The sequence below is a fragment of the Lepidochelys olivacea genome, assembly GCF_965140295.1.
Source record: "Lepidochelys olivacea isolate rLepOli2 genome assembly, chromosome: 13".
NCBI classification, from domain to species: Eukaryota; Metazoa; Chordata; order Testudines; family Cheloniidae; genus Lepidochelys; species Lepidochelys olivacea.
Genome location: NC_140423.1, coordinates 18,701,459 through 18,717,581, shown reverse-complemented (window position 1 = coordinate 18,717,581; position 16,123 = coordinate 18,701,459). Strand labels below are relative to the sequence as shown.

The 16,123-nt window shown below is 39.2% G+C and overlaps 1 protein-coding gene across 9 annotated transcripts in view; it reads left to right on the top strand.

Annotated features, from left to right (window-relative positions):
- NCOA3 (nuclear receptor coactivator 3) overlaps positions 1 to 16,123 on the top strand; it is a 168,459-nt gene that overhangs the window by 5,338 nt on the left and 146,998 nt on the right. For 8 of the 9 annotated variants that reach the window (XR_014713850.1, XM_084645751.1, XM_084645754.1 and 5 more), the window contains exon 2: positions 9,676 to 9,749. The exons of the other annotated variant lie outside the window; for it this stretch is intronic. The gene's annotated coding sequence lies outside the window, so the exon portion shown is untranslated. The remainder of the gene's footprint in view (positions 1 to 9,675; positions 9,750 to 16,123) is intronic. 9 annotated transcript variants of the gene reach the window in all.

Here is a 16,123-nt window from a genome sequence, read left to right as displayed (position 1 = left end):
TGAGAATGGTTAGTAAACACTAGGGATTATCATTGGATATGGTGTTTTAACAAGTCACTTTGGAAATCATTCTTTTAAGGTAGTTTTTCCATGAAGGGAAAATCTGAGAGGGAATTTCAAGGCAGTTCAAGCACTGTTCTGAAAGTTTATCAATCCTAAGAAGAATGAACACTGAGTTCTGAAGGTTTCTAAAAATTTAAATCCAAGTAAAAACTGCAGAGGAGCTCTCTGGATTGCCCATATCTGTAGCTGTTGACATAGGATAGATGGTGTTATCCACTTGGACTTTGTAGTTACAGTAACTTTGTTATATACATACAGAATGAATACTTAAATTTACAACTGAAAACAAACAAAAATCCTGAGAATTGTGTCTAAAGTAGTGGGCAGGAAGCTTGCAGTTGTATTTTAGTGCTTACAAATCGGAAAATAGTAATATAAACAAATGTAGAAGCTGTGTCAGGGAAGCGGGGAGCTCTATGGCCATTAGTATCAGGTTGTTATTGCTTTTAATTTTACTTAAAACGTAAAGCATCCACCACATCACTACTGTGGATAGTTTTATATCTGTTCATAAGCTACTGAAAACAAGTAATTCTAATTAAGTGTAATTGATACTCCTGCAAATGCAGTAGCGAACACTACTGCAGGACCATGTAATATATTTTTAAATTCTAAAACAATATGGTCATGCTATGACTTCTCCTAATATATGTAGACACAATAATGGTCTTCCTAAATTTCTTTAAGATCTGCATGTGTCAAAAGCAGATTTTCTTTTTTAGAAACTTTAAATTGAGGGGGAAAACTGCCCCAAGAACTGCTTGTCAAATAGCACTTGAGGTCTGGAGAGGAGTCTAAACACTACCTGGGTCTAAAGCTCTGTTGTTCAGTCCCATTGGCCAAATATTGAATGAGCTTAGCTGTTTACATTCAGATAATGGTGTAAAGTCAAGTGCAGCTTCCAGTGCTGATTCAGCCCCAAAAGCCTGGTGACAAGATGGCTTGTGAACTAACTTGATAGAAAGTTGATTGACACACTTCTTGTTTAACTTTTATGACTGCCAGTACTAGTCAAAAATACTGTCTCCCTAATGCTATCTCTGACTCAATAATTGAGCTGACAAGGATTTGAGGAAAATATTTGGTAATTCTTTTTGGAGGGCTCTTGTTAATAGAGACAAATCACATTTATTTTATGACAGATTTCAGAGTAGCAGCTGTGTTAGTCTGTATTCGCAAAAAGAAAAGGAGTTCTTGTGGCACCTTAGAGACTAACCAATTTATTTGAGCATAAGCTTTCATGAGCTACAGCTCACTTCATCGGATGCATGCAGTGGAAAAACAGTGGGGAGATTTTATATACACAGAGAACATAAAACAATGGGTGTTACCATACACACTGTAAGGTGAGCTATTATCAGCAGGCGGTAGGGGAGGAGGGAGAGATCGAGAGAGGGGAAAACACAAAACCCCCCACTTTTTGTAGTGGTGATCAAGGTGGGCCATTTCCAGCAGTTCACAAGAACATGTGAGGAACAGTAAGGGGGGGGAGGGGAATAAGCATGGGGCAATAGTTTTACTTTGTGTAATGACACATCCACTCCCAGTCTTTATTCAAGCCTAAGTTAATGGTGTCCAGTTTGCAAATTAATTCTGATTTAGCAGTCTCTCACTGGAGTCTGTTTTTGAAGTTTGTTTGTTGTAATGTTGCTGCTTTTAGGTCTGTAATCAAGTGATCAGAGAGATTGAAGTGTTCTTCGACTGGTTTTTTAAATGTTATAATTCTTGATGTCTGATTTGTGTCCATTTATTTTTGCATAGAGACTCTCTGGTTTAGCCGGTGTACATGGCAGAGGGGCATTGTTGGCACATGATGGCACATATCACATTGGTGGATGTGCAGGTGAATGAGCCTCTGCGATTAGGCCCTATGATGGTGTCCCCTAATAGATATGTGGACACAGTTGGCAACAGGCTTTGTTGCAAGGATAGGTTCCTGGGTTAGTGTTGTTGGTGTGTGGTTGCTGGTGAGTATTTGCTTCAGGTTGGTGGGGAGCTGCCTGTAAGCAAGGACTAGCCTGTCTCCCCAGATCTGTGAGAGTGATGGGTCGTCCTTTAGGATAGGCTGTAGATCTTTGATGTGTTGGAGAGGTTTTAGTTGGGGGCTGAAGGTGACGGCTAGTGGCATTCTGTTTTCTTTGTTGAGCCTGTCCCCATGATTTCAACAATTTCCATTCCCCCCCCCATCAACCTCAGACTTGACCAGACCACACAAGAGATCCGCTTCCTGGACACTACTGTGCTAATAAGTGATGGTCACATAACCACCACCCTATAACAGAAACCTACTGACCACTATACTTACCTACATGCCTCCAGCTTTCAACCAGACCACACAATCCATTGTGTACAGCCAAACTCTGCAATAAAACCACATTTGCTCCAACCCCTCAGGCAGAGACAAACACCGACAAGATCTCTATCAAGCATTCTTACAACTACAGTATCCACCTGCTGAAGTGAAGAAACAGATTGACAGAGCCAGAAGAGTACCCAGAAGTCACCTACTACAGGACAGGCCCAACAAAGAAAGTAACAGAACACCACTAGCCGTTGCAACAAAGCCCATTGCCAACTGTGCCCACATATCTATTTAGGGGACACCATCATAGGGCCTAATAACATCAGCCACACTATCAGAGGCTCATTCACTTGCACATCTACCAATGTGATATGCACCATCATGTGCCAGCAATGCTCCTCTGCCATGTACATTGGCCAAACCGGAGAGTCTCTGTACGTAAAAATAAATGAACACAAATCAGATGTCAAGAATTAGAACCTTTTTAAAAAAACCAGTCAAAGAACACTTCAATCTCTCTCTGGTCACTCGATTGCAGACCTAAAAGCAGCAATATTACAACAAAAAAGCTTCAAAAACAGACTCCAAGAGACTACTAAATTCTATTTCCATATGTTTCTCCTCTCCTCCCCCCCCTTCCTCACATGTTCTTGTCAACTGCTGGAAATGGCTCACCTTGATTATCACTACAAAAGGTGGTGGGGGGGGGGTTCTCTCTCTCCTCTGCTGGTAATAGCTCACCTTACCTGATCACTCTCGTTACAGTGTGTATGGTAACACCCATTGTTTCATGTTCTCTGTGTATATATAAATCTTCCCACTGTATTTTCCACTGCATGCATCCAATGAAGTGAGCTGTAGCTCACGAAAGCTTATGCTCAAATTTGATAGTCTCTAAGGTGCCACAAGTACTCCTTTTCTTTTTGCACATTTATTTAGTGATTGCAGAAATGTAGTCAATGTCAGGAAGGGTATAATATGAATATTGAAAAAATTAAAATTGAGACTGTATACACCACAAAGTAGTACTGCTATGCAGCATTTTTAATAGTCTGCTAACTGTAGAGGTACTAATCTTAAATTAGATAACAGTGAGTGCTCTGTCATCAGTATTTTAAACTTCCCACTGTAATTGGTGGTAAACTGTTAGTTAAAAGTTTTCTCCTTTCCCTGGGTGGTAGGTGTAGGTAGCAGAGTATAAACAAATCACACTGCATACTTTATTAACTGTCCAGTTCTCAAAAGAAACTTGTTGTCAGGGATGATCTAGGTGTACTTGGCTCTAAGTGCAGGGAGTTGGACTATAGATCATCCTAGCTTATTGCTCCAAAATTGCAGCCAAGACCTGGTGCTGTCACTCACCTCCAATAGTTCTTTTAGAGCTCAGGATGTTAGAGGCACTGCATCAAACAACATTCAAATGTTTACTTAAGCTTTCCACATTCATATTTGGGGTTCCTCAGCTTTCTCTTGGTCTCATCGTCCTCAGTCTTTGACACTGCGGCTCTTGCTTGATTTAGAGTACAGTAGTGTTTTCGTTAGAGTTCAGTGCTTGCAGGGAATTGTTCTGAAGGAACCAGGTTCTCCAGGATGATTTCTCACCATTTTGTTACTCTGCAGCTTTCCTCAAAATACAATGTGGAAAGCTACAAAGACTTTACTGAGGTGAAGTACTTTCTGGACTTCCTTCTCTCAGATGGTGGAATGTGTCCACACAGTGGATGTATTGGCTCATGTACCTGTTTTTGTCTTAAACTGAAGGCATCCTCCCTTGCTGATGGAGGAGCAATCCCAGCCAAGTACTATAGTGGTGATGTGGGAGTTGGCTTCCCTCTGATAGCCCTGCAGGATTGATTTCAATATCAGTTTTGTGTACCTGGCTTGAGTTTGACCATATAGGGGCACAGTACTCTGCAACTGAGTAACACGGGACATGACTGGTTGCTCTGTGTTTTGGGATCATCTCCCCATTTTGTATTGGTCAGTTGCTGAAGTATACAATTCCTGGAGTTCACTTTCTTTTTCAGCTTCTTGACATGCTCTTTGAATGTCAGTGTTCTATTTAATGTGACCCTATGATACAACAGATGACTGTAGTACTCAAGGATTGTACCAACCTGTGCTATTTGAAGTTTTTGCTTGGCTTGCTTATGTTGCAAGGGTTGACATTCAGGTATGAAGTGCAATGGTATTTTCCAAGTATACTCGGAGAGCTAGTTAAGTGTGCTCAGTGTCCTCAAAGATTTCTGATTATCTGCATAAATTTAATCTTTACATATTAGATTCTGGTTAACTTGCGTAGACATTAAACAGCCTTGGATCAGTCCATTCAATTGAGTATGTTGTCAGGATGGATGGTCAGACAAGTCTACAAATAGATTCTTGAGCAGGGAGGAAATACCTTGGACCATCTTGCCATTTCTCAAAAATCATTGTTTATTTCTATCGATATTCTAAGGTTTTCTGTTCTAGGCAATCCATAGATTAACAAACACAGCCCATGTATTTGTGCTGGTTCTGAAGCCATCTTCAATAAATTGACTTAAGCTTACAACTTGACCACGTGAATATCCTGGGCAGAAATTGGCTTGGTCATCAGCTGCCCTTCTAATATTGGTGCTAGGCTACCATTATCACCTGCTCACATAGCTAGTAGGTTAAGCAGAGTAAAGATGTTGGATGGTAACTCTGGAATTGAGCAGAGCAACCACTTTGGTGCGCCTGAGTGTTTCATTGTCTCCATCCTAGAGTTAAAGTCAAGAAACCACTTCTGTGGTACTCCTCCCCCCCCCCCCCCCCCAAAAAAAAAGTGTGGTAATAGTTCATTAGATACATAGTAGTTGCTTCCCACAATTAGGGTTTTTATGGCTATGTTCAGTTCTTCAGTGTTAAGCTGCTCATTGTGGACTTTGCCCTCTCTAGGGAGTATGCAAAGTTTTGCTTGTTTCGTTCTATTCTTTATTTTGTGGTTTACTGTTTAGAATGAGTTGGTATGTGACTTGGTTGGGAGAGACTATGGGAATGTACTTGGGCTATAATGCATCAGTTTGTGACCAGGGATGGGGTGGGAGGGAAGAGGGACTGTCATGTTTTTTTGTTTGCTGTTATGGCACAGGGTTTGTTTCAGTCAGCTCTCTCTCTCCAGCTGCTCCTTTCCAATCTCTCATAAGCATTTTGCTGAGTCTAATAGCTTTTTTCACCAAAGGGATCCAAATCAAATAATTTTAATCTTGTTGGCTTGTCTGTTGTGAAAGCCATGTATGTGTGTCTGATACCTCTGGGGATGTACTTTTGGACAGTCTTTCCACACCAGGGAGACACATTCTCTGTAGTGCTTGCATATTGGAGTAGTAATACAGAAGGCTTTGTCCAATTCAGAGGTAAAGCTTCGTGAGGTCCTTTCTAGCCTTAACTTTTTTTTAAGTAGATGGTACAAATGCATTGCTGTTATGTATGTTGAATATTCTGCATCCTTTCTCTTCTGATCTTCTCCCCTGCCCCCAATGCATTTATCCTTCCAACACAATGGAATGGCTGGGGAGAACAATTGTGGCCTTACTCTTCAAACTGAAATCAAACACAGTACAAAAGCAAAGATAGCATCACGATGTAACTGTCAATTGCTGTCCAACTTCGGCCATCAGAGTATACTACTACATTCAGTATAGTGCACTTTGTATAGGAACTATAGGCCTACATTCAATATGGTGTTTTTAACAAAATACAAAATCTTAATGCAGCTCTTACTGTATCTAATATCTGGGAGGTGAGGTCATCAACTTTTATGCAGTTTATGAAGTCTGCAAAATAAAGAGATTCTACTTTGAGTATTTTTCAGTAACTGGTGTTGGCATGTACATAACTTGGTGATTACTATATTTGCAATCCTCTAATTTTAAAACTTTCTACTTTAATCAGAATCAGTTTTTAAAATCTATAATTGCAGATGTATAATTTTGAGCAGGCTAAAATTAGTCTTGTTTAAAATAGGTAACATTTTTAAAACAAAGTATAAAGGGAGGAAACATAACCTAAAAATCTTGTTTAGATGCTAGGAACATTACATGGCATCATGCACTGGTATACTGCTTTCTTCATTTGTAAACCAATGACATACAGCTATTTATGTTCAAGCTTGTTTAAAAGCCTTGGTTTGTAATTAAAACTTCTCATCTGAAACAGCTTTCTTAAGAACATAATTAAGGATTTTTTAAAAATTTGGTCTAATATAAATATAAATATCATTTGTTGGCCTGGATCTTATTGATAAAACATGGCTCTAAATCAGGGAAATGAAGTCCAAAACAGCACTTTACAAAGTTACCCTCTTCTCTTTAATAAATATAAAGAATGTCCTTATTAAGGGAAAGAAGGATATTCAAGGCTGAACTAGTAGACTTATATTGTATTGAGCAGTTTGCTTTATTCGATCTAGTTTTGTGTACACAGCTGTACTAGGTGAGCTTCCAAGGGTTCTATATCATTTTGAAAGTCCCTTCAAAATATACATACTTATCTGGACTTCAAATTAATTTACTATCTCCCTCCCCAATGTGGCATATGTTTCAAAATGGCTATGTAACACTTCTCTCATTCTGGTTCAGTTCTCTGGATTTTTATTGCTATTGGCGATGCTTTTATCCCAAAAAAACTTGTTTAAATTATGGGTTCTGTCAAGTCAGAACTCTAGAGTTGGTTGGGCTTTAGTTTTGAGAATTTTTTATAGATCTCTGAAGCAGTGGAAATTTCCAAGATTCACAAAGAATAGATTTGAGGTCCTGGTCTCCTAATACTTTATAGGAAGAGAGATAGGAAAAGGAACCACAGACATTCTGGATGTCAGCCTGTGAAATTTTCCACTAGTTCCTTTAACATGCAGGCATGCTTATGCTATTGGTATTTTGGTCAGCAGTTCCACTGAGTAGAAATTCAAGCTTCTCAGTCAGTGATGAAATGATTGGCCAGAGCTTTACAGAGTGCAAGGCATAAATACATTTACACTTCCTAGTTAACACTAAGTTCCTATGTAACAATGCTTGTAATTAATAGGTGAAATAAATTATAATCACACAAAATCAAAGTAGTATTGGATCTGTGCAGAGTGTAAATACCCATCTTTGGGGTTACCCCTTTTTCTCTTCCTTTTGACATCCAGATTTTCAATCTAAGCTCTAATATAAAATCCTTCATGTTTTAAATTGCATCGCTGGAAATTTGATTGGCAGTTCTGTAATATGTTCAAGGAAGGAAAGGACAAGCTACTGAGCAAAAGTAGTTTGGCTTAACTCATGGGTTAATCTGACCCAGAACAAATCTGCTGCCCAATATTGTGTCAGAAAAGAAGGAATTTCCATACTGAATAGACCTAAGGCCTGATCTACACTGGGGGTGGGGATCGATCTAAGATATGCAACTTCAGCTACGAGAATAGCGTAGCTGAAGTCGACATATCTTGGATTGACTGACTTAAAATCACTTACTTTGCGTCCTCGTGGCGCGGGATCAACGGCCACTGCTCCCCCGTCGACTCCGCTTCCGCCTCTTGCAGTGGTAGAGTTCCAGAGTTGACAGCAGAGCAATTGGGGATCAATTTATCGTGTCTACACTAGACGAGATAATCAATCCCCAATAGATCGATCGCTATCCGGCGGGTAGTGTAGACGTGGCCTAAGATCCATCAGAAAGCACGAGAGGCTTTGGAGGATGCCATATTAGGCCTCATCCAGATCTCTAATAATACTGTTTTAAATATTGTAGTAGAAGAGAATAAATTTTATGTAATTTTTGTCATTAATGATCACTCTGGATGTTGATATTCCCACTAAATGTCCAGTTCCTTTTTGAATATTAAGTTCTTAACCTAAATGAGTTCCACAGATTAATTACACATTGTATGGAAAAAGTATTCTTTTCTTACCTGATGAATTTCACACTTTTTAATTTCACTGAATGTCCCTTCTCCCCTTTTGAGACAGGGAGAACAGAAGTTCCTAGTCTACCCTCTCATCTTAAATTCTGCAGTGTCCTTTCTGAAACAGGGTGAGCAGTACTGCCCACAGTTTTCCAGATCAGGCCACAACATTAACTTTATATAACAGCATTTTCATATTCTCTATTATTCACTAGCCCATTCCTTGTATAACTGAACAGCTTTTTTCCTTTATTTGACAACTGTGCATTGAGCAGAGGTTGCTATTGAGCTGTCTGCAAGAGGTTTTTATTTTCCTTTTGTGCAGCCACAATATAAGAAATCTTTATTCTGCAACTGATCTGCCTCAGCACAAGATTTCCTCCACTGACTCTCATCTACCATCTTGTTTAACTTGTCGCAGGTTATTTACATGTGAAGGTGCTTTATGAGAACAAAAGCCCAGAGAAGAGGATGCTTAAGGGCCACCTAGTGCATAAACATCTTGTAATCCACCAAGTCAAGAATAGTCAGTCTGTCAAAACAAAATTCGTGTTCTAGAAGGCTCTGACAATCTGCTTACATTAGCCTCAAAGAACAAGCTCTCAAAACCCCAACCTCAAAATGCAGGAGGTAATGGTCAGTCCATGACACAGGTTTGGAAGTTATAAGTCTGCTAGATCCAATATATGGCCAGCTGTATAAGGTGAGACTGTAACTGCCTGGGAGGGCCAGTGTTGGCTAGAAAACATTGAGTTTACTCAGCACTAAAAGCCAGATATAAACTGCGTAAGTGTAGATTGGTGATGAGAGCAAATGTTCTACAGTTGATAAATGCAATCAAAGTCTGGCCATATCTAGAACAGACTTGTACTCCAAAAGTAGAGTGGCTTCATCTGCTTCTGGAGCAAGACTCATTGAGGTGTGTGTATAACACCTAGGTTTCTTTCCTGTTTTATCATGTGAAACTGTTTGTAGAGCTCTCTATCTTGTGGTATTTAATATTCTTCAATTTTTCTTTAAATATAGTAGTAATCCTAAAATTCTAAACTATATATCAAAGTTAAGGTATGTAAGAGTTACTGAAAAATAACTCCTCATTTGAATGAAAATTCCTATTTGAATTTCACTTCAATTCTATATTTACTAGAATACTGCAGAACATTTAAGAAATCAGACCATTTGAAATGTATAGAAAACTGAATTTCTTCAGTAGTTCTGCATAAAATACTTTTTTTTTAGTAAATTTCACTTTTGTGTTGCTTAGAAATGAATTCCTAATAGCCCCATTTTAAAAATATGCTCTGGAGCTGAGTAAACCTTTGCTGTGCTGGTCTGTCCTTCAAAATAAAACTTCTGGCTGGCTTGGAATACTAAAGGTTGTCTTTCTGGTTTGTTTCAGCACTCATGAAAAGTATTTTGAGAAGACAAGTTAGAAAGCTACCACTACACTATTTCTGAACACCAAAAAAGCAGGTAAAGTTCTGTGTCTGAAACACTAATTCCAGTGTATGTATGTCTGTGTAACTGTAAGTGAGCAAGCAGATATTCTTAATGCCCTTTTTGAAGAGGGAATCTAACAGACCAATGGAAACTTACATGATGCCTTGTAAAATATGAGGAAGTGGACCAGTGAGGAGTGACTACAACTTTATTCAATCTTAATGAGACCTTATAGAGCAGTCTCACCAAGCTTCAGTGAAAAGGGTTTGTCCACACCCACCCTAAGCTGTCAACAGCCTCTCCACCTCCCACTTTCTTAATGTCCTTTCCATGTTCTATTCCAGAGCATCCTAACACTTCCTGAGTTTACAAGGCCCATCATATTCCCAAGGTGACAGCCCCATATAGAGTAATTGTGTGAAGTGAACACCAGGCTTCATATAAGTGCCTAGTCTTTGCTGATAGCATTTCACTGAGTAAAAGATGATAAAGGCATAATGTGTTCTCTCTTACATCCTTCTTTTAGCACTTGACTAAATATAAAGTGCATTAGTTTTAACAACTTTTAAATTTAAAAATAAACTGGTGTAAACCCATCTTTAGATGCTTATTTGTGTTCAGCTTAAAACTGTTCCTAATTGACTTAAGCCAAATTGAAACAATCCTGTCTTTAAACTGAGAATAGTCCACATGACCACCTTCACTAGTTCAACCAAATTGGTTTTGAAATCGGTCCTTATGTCAACTATGCAGCTTTCACATATAGAGAAGTCCTTACCCTAACAAAGCAACTTTTGACTGGCAAGATAATTGTAGAAGCTTTCATAATTTCCCATTACCCAAGTAAATGGTCATGAACGTAATATTGTAACATGCGCATGTTGAACTGAAACTTTATATGAAGCCACTGTTTCCAAGGACTTCTTGTTCCCCTTAAATATTTAAACCTGTGCTAATTTTGGGAATTACTTTATTCATTACTTTTTTACCTATCTGAAGGCTAAATGCTTAACATTTTGGGTTGGAGGGGCTGTTGGATTAGTTGAGGTCACAGTGTAACTGGCTTCTTTAAGAGGGAACTTGGTCTAGTGCACCTGTGGTTGATTAGTTGCCTCCTAAGTGGGCTTAGAAGAAGGCACATGAATCCTACAGTGGAGGAGGCTGGGTGAGCCAGCCAGTAAAGAAGGGATTGGGTGAGAGCTGCCTGCGATAGACAGGGAAGCTGCAGAGAGTGGGAACATCTGCAGGACCTCATTACAAATAGTGAGGCATTGCTAGGAGATCGAGGGGGCAGGTTAGCTTACTGATCATCCTGAGCAACTGCTGAAGGCTGGAAAAACCAGAGAGCCTGTGCTGGCAGGCTGGACTGTTTGGATAGAAGTAGAGACTGGTTACTCAGATGGATGGCCTGGAGAACAGAGTCCTAGAACAAGCACAGAAAGGAACTGAGAACCAAATGCTGGTGGACTCATGGGTGGGTGTTCTGGAAGATCCCTTTGGAGAGGGATATGGAAAATTGCTGTCTTAATGTTTACTGCAGTAATGGAAAATTTGGGTTTGATCATTAGTTTTTTTAGATTACTGCACACCTGCATGAATAAGTCATGCCCATAGGTGGGTCTTTGACTTGAGAGATTGTGTTCTTGGCTAGACCAAGGGAAAACTGAAATAGGGCACACGTGTTCTGCAGGGGGCACCCAGTTGAGGCAACCTTATTATAGGGTGTTCTCTGGGTCAATTGTTCTGCTGTACCAGTGGAGCCTATAGGTTATCTGCAAACACATATTGAAACTACAAACTGCTTTGCCTTCACTAGGATTTTACTATCTTAGTTGCTGTGATAGGTAACGTATGGTAAGAAAACAACTCCTCTTCCTAGTGAAGACAAGACCCAACAGGTGTGTCTTCACTAGATTTAGCTAATACGCTTCTATATGTTGGTCCAGACCTCCAAGTTCCTAGGATAAGCCAAATATGTGCAGTGTCCAGACTTTTTGTCCTAAGAGTTATACAGTGTAAACACTTGTGGTTCAGACTTGCATGTACAAACATGTTTGACAGTTGCTAAATTCTACTGTAGAAAAGTCCTCAGTGGTTTGTTCATTGAGCTTTTATACTGAAAAAATCATTTAATTTGTGAGGTCTAAATTAGCTATCCAGTGTCTCAAAGCAGGATGGATGTATGAGAAGAGCACACGTACAATATTAACAGCTCTTTCAACTTTTACAACAGCACTAATTTTGTGTTCTAGTACTTAAAATAGCAGTGTGTGCCTAGATTAACCATACTAGCTTGCCAAATCCTATTTTAGGAGACAGCATTTTTTGTCCCTCAAGAATTGTTTTGCATAGCTTGCTTTTTTTGCAGTGTAAATATTAGTTTAAAACACTTCTAACAAGTTAATTGTGGATTTGGGGACAGTATTTTCCTCACAAATTAACTTCTAATTCTATTTGGAAGTCCTATTTTTCTTTTCCACAAGCAAGCTATGTACATGATTCTAAGTAGTTTTTGGCTTTGAGGAAAAAATTCTTCCTTCCAAAATGAATTTTCAGTAGGCTTCTGATAGCAAATGTTGTGCTGTTGAATACCAGTCTTTTTTTTAAAGTAATGAAGTGAATTCCCAGAAAATAACTTACTAGTGAGACTTGAAATAAAATTGGTCTGAACAGAGAGCAAATGGTAGTGAATGGCATCTATTTTCAAGTTTTGAGGATGACCTGGCACTTATGGGTAGCTTAATTATGCTAAATCGCTTTTTTTATTTAAATGTGAGTACTAGTTTACTTTTCTCTGTACTTGTCCAGGAGTGTCTGCTTATCAATGAATGAGCTCAGCTGTGGGATTATGGTGGGTCTCTCATTTGTGGTGGTATACCTTTAAGAGAAATAGTAAGCTTTCAGTTGAGCAGACTTTATCATTTGATTGTTCCTTTCAGTGGTACTGGTACTTCAGAGAACTCCAAGTTATTTTAAAGTTAAACCCTCAGATGAACAGATGACGGTCCTTGCTTCTAAAAAGTAAAGTGCAGAGAAAGTTGCAAGGAATAGTCACTCCAGCCTTCATGCAGATATCTTCAGTCAAAGGCAATCACCTGAATGTTAAGTGCAGCTGAGCTGACATGTATTACACAAATTCCAACATTAAAAGAAGGTTGTTTGCCAAGTCAGCACTCGAGTTAGTAAATACCAGAATTAAGGTTGCCTGGAGAAAGCAGGTGTCATTTTGAGTCCAACAGAGCTATGAACAACAATGCAGGCACTACAGCTTTCTGTTGAAGTCCTCTTGCTTGTATCGCTCAGGTAACTCTTTTTCAAGACCTATTTTATAAGATTAGGGAATAAAATGGGTAGAATTAAGATGCAAAAACCACTAACTACATTGGGTATCTGAAGAGTCCCATGTTTGAAAGGAATCCTGACAGTAGTGGTGGTTCATATTTGAGGTATATGCTTCAATCTAACTTTAAAGAATAGGTTGCAACTCTACTGTCAAATCGTATTGAGGCTTTTCTTACCCTGGAAGGAATTTTGGAGTTCTACATTGTATTCGACCTCCTTCAACCCCCTAGTGTTCTCTTGCTTACACAATCATCAGTTTTAAATCCCAGGTTTCAGCTACTGTCCTAGCTACAGAATGGATAGGACTCATGTTAAATCATGTCAATGCAAGTTAATCAGCTGAGCTTGCTCTGGAGCAACATGAGGATACATACTTTACCCTCTTAGGTAGAGGGAAAGAGATGGAGTTACTTCCAACACACCCAGGCCCACCAGTCTCTGGTTCATAGAATCATAGAATATCAGGGTTGGAAGGGACCTCAGGAGGTCATCTAGTCCAACCCCCTGCTCAAAGCAGGACCAATCCCCAATTTTTGGCCCAGATCCCTAAATGGCCCCTTAAGGATTGAACTCACAACCCTGGGTTTAGCAGGCCAATGCTCAAACCACTGAGCTATCCCTCCCCCCCCAAGAGGCTGGGACTGAGAATCACTGGGATTACAACATGGCAATGTGAATTACTAATGCCTATAATGGCCTTGAAATTTCTCAACTTCTACAGCATGCTTTAGAAATTGTAAGAATGAGACACCTTATGGCTTCACTAAAATATTAGCATTTAAAAATCTCTCAGTGGATGGACTAGCAAACCTTACTTTTCTTAGTAACCAAGTTTGGCTGTGACAGTAAATATATTTTTGGCACTAACACAATTAAACCTGTCTGTGCATGAGATTACTGTAGGATGAAAACAGGTGGGTAATTCTGTTAATTCATATAAATGAGAATTACTGAAATTGAATTGATTCCAGAAACACTACGTTAATGCTGCTGCTAAAATTAGGGTTTTTATCACTATTTTCATGCTGTTTAGATAAAACTGACAGCTGATGAATGTAATAGTCTTCCTTGTTTCAGATTGGAGAAAGATAGGGAGGTCTTTCTGCAAGTGCTGTTTTAAAACAAAGAAAAAACCAAAACACTTTACAAAACTTATTAAATGAGCATATGATTTTTAAACAGACAAAATGAAACCTGATTCTTTCCATTAGTCTTGCTTAAGAATTCAGTTCTGCTCTAGAAAGAGACTAGGTAACCAGGGTACAACATAACTCAACAGATATCCAGTATACTCCCATTTATCCAAATAGCATGGCAAGGCATGGATTTTAGTTGGATAATGAAAAGGGAATTGAATAAGGAGCATGGGAAACAAAAGTAAGATGTCAGACTATCCCAGTATTTTATTGTAAAATCTACATTTATTGAAAAGTAGACAAACATGAACTTTACTAGAGAATGCTAGCTTGCACAAAGCAGTCACAGTAATCGGCTATAATATGGCAAAGAAGTTGGTTATAGCAGCTTTCTTTTTTTGTGCTATTTAATTTTCTGCTGCCTGCATGCATAACTTTCGGAGAAGCAAGGTGTGCATGTAGTCAGTGTTCTCCTGACTCTCTCTCCATCCCAAGTAAAAACCTGTTAAACGCAGCAACTGGTTCAGAGGCTGTCAGTACCTGATCCGAAGGTGCTGCTACCTTTGTCAACTCCTCCTTATCCTCTTCAGCTGTGTCATGAATTCTGTTGATCTTAGGAATATTCACATCTTAAGTATCACAGCCCTCCTATTCCTGGACATCCTCTGTTTCCCAACTTGTCTGCTCAGCAATTGCATGAAGGGCATCTTGTATCCTCAATTTCCTGGGATACTCTAACCAGCTCCACTTTGGGTTCATGTAAGACCTTTTCTTCTCCCCCAACACTGGCAGTTTTTTCCTGCTGAAGCCTGGATCACAATCCACCTAATAGATAGCAGTCACCTTTTATTGTTAACATCTTAATTTAATCTGTGAGGGTCAGTAGCATGTGTGCAGTGAGGACATTAGCCAACAGATTAGCCCTGTACAAATATTTAAGGATTGCAAATGTTCCTTGATCCATAGTTTGGAGTTTTGATGTGTAAGTAGGCAAAAATAAACACTAGACACAATCAGCTTCAGTGAGCTGATCAGAATCATTGTCTATAAAAATAATATTATGCTGTGGGAGGTCTAAAGACCACAAACCCATTTGGACAGCTAGCATAAAGTTGGAGTGGAACCAATATTTTAGAAATGGTGGCATTCACTTTGTGCAGTGTGGGACACAGGAAATATCTGCATCTGAAGCATTGGGGACACCTGGACTTGCTGATCACAAACCACTTTAGACCATGTATTGCTGTGTCATTTGTACAACAACACATTAAGTCTGTTCTTTTTTCAAACCAGGGATGAACTTCTCAGACGAACATGCAAGTGCATTCTGGAAGCATTTTCCAGAATGTCTGCTTTGACCTCATTATAGGTCTAGTCAGCTTCAGACCCTCTTTAACTGCATTCATAGACTTACCTTTTTCTAAATGGGGCAATGTTTGCTGTGCAGGAAGACAACAGTTAATCAGCAACAGACTTGTATCATGCTGCTTCTTGAAATGACTTAGCCATTCCTCACTACCACCAAAAGTAGCATCCACATTAATATTTTGATGGAAATAGCTTTTTGCTTTAATATAGTATCTAACGGAACACCTGTTTGTGGACCTATTTTGAATAAACTAAGTGCCTCGTCTTTGCCCCTCATGTTCTTGCAGTGACCAGAACCATCCGGGCAATCCATAGTAGAGGGCATACTCTCAACTTCTTGTGCACTGTGGCATTGCTGATGCAGAACTGATGGGCCATATCTACAATCCACTCCCTGTTGTCAAGGCACATTAATATTCTTGGCTTCTGCTCATTATTGAGCATGGGGTGTTTGTGTTTTGTCAACTTTAAGGCACATTTCTGAATCCATGAATTTAACTGCTTGATTTTTATGCTGTTCCTAAGTAGCTGCTAATCAGCAATTACGGAGTAGGCATTTTT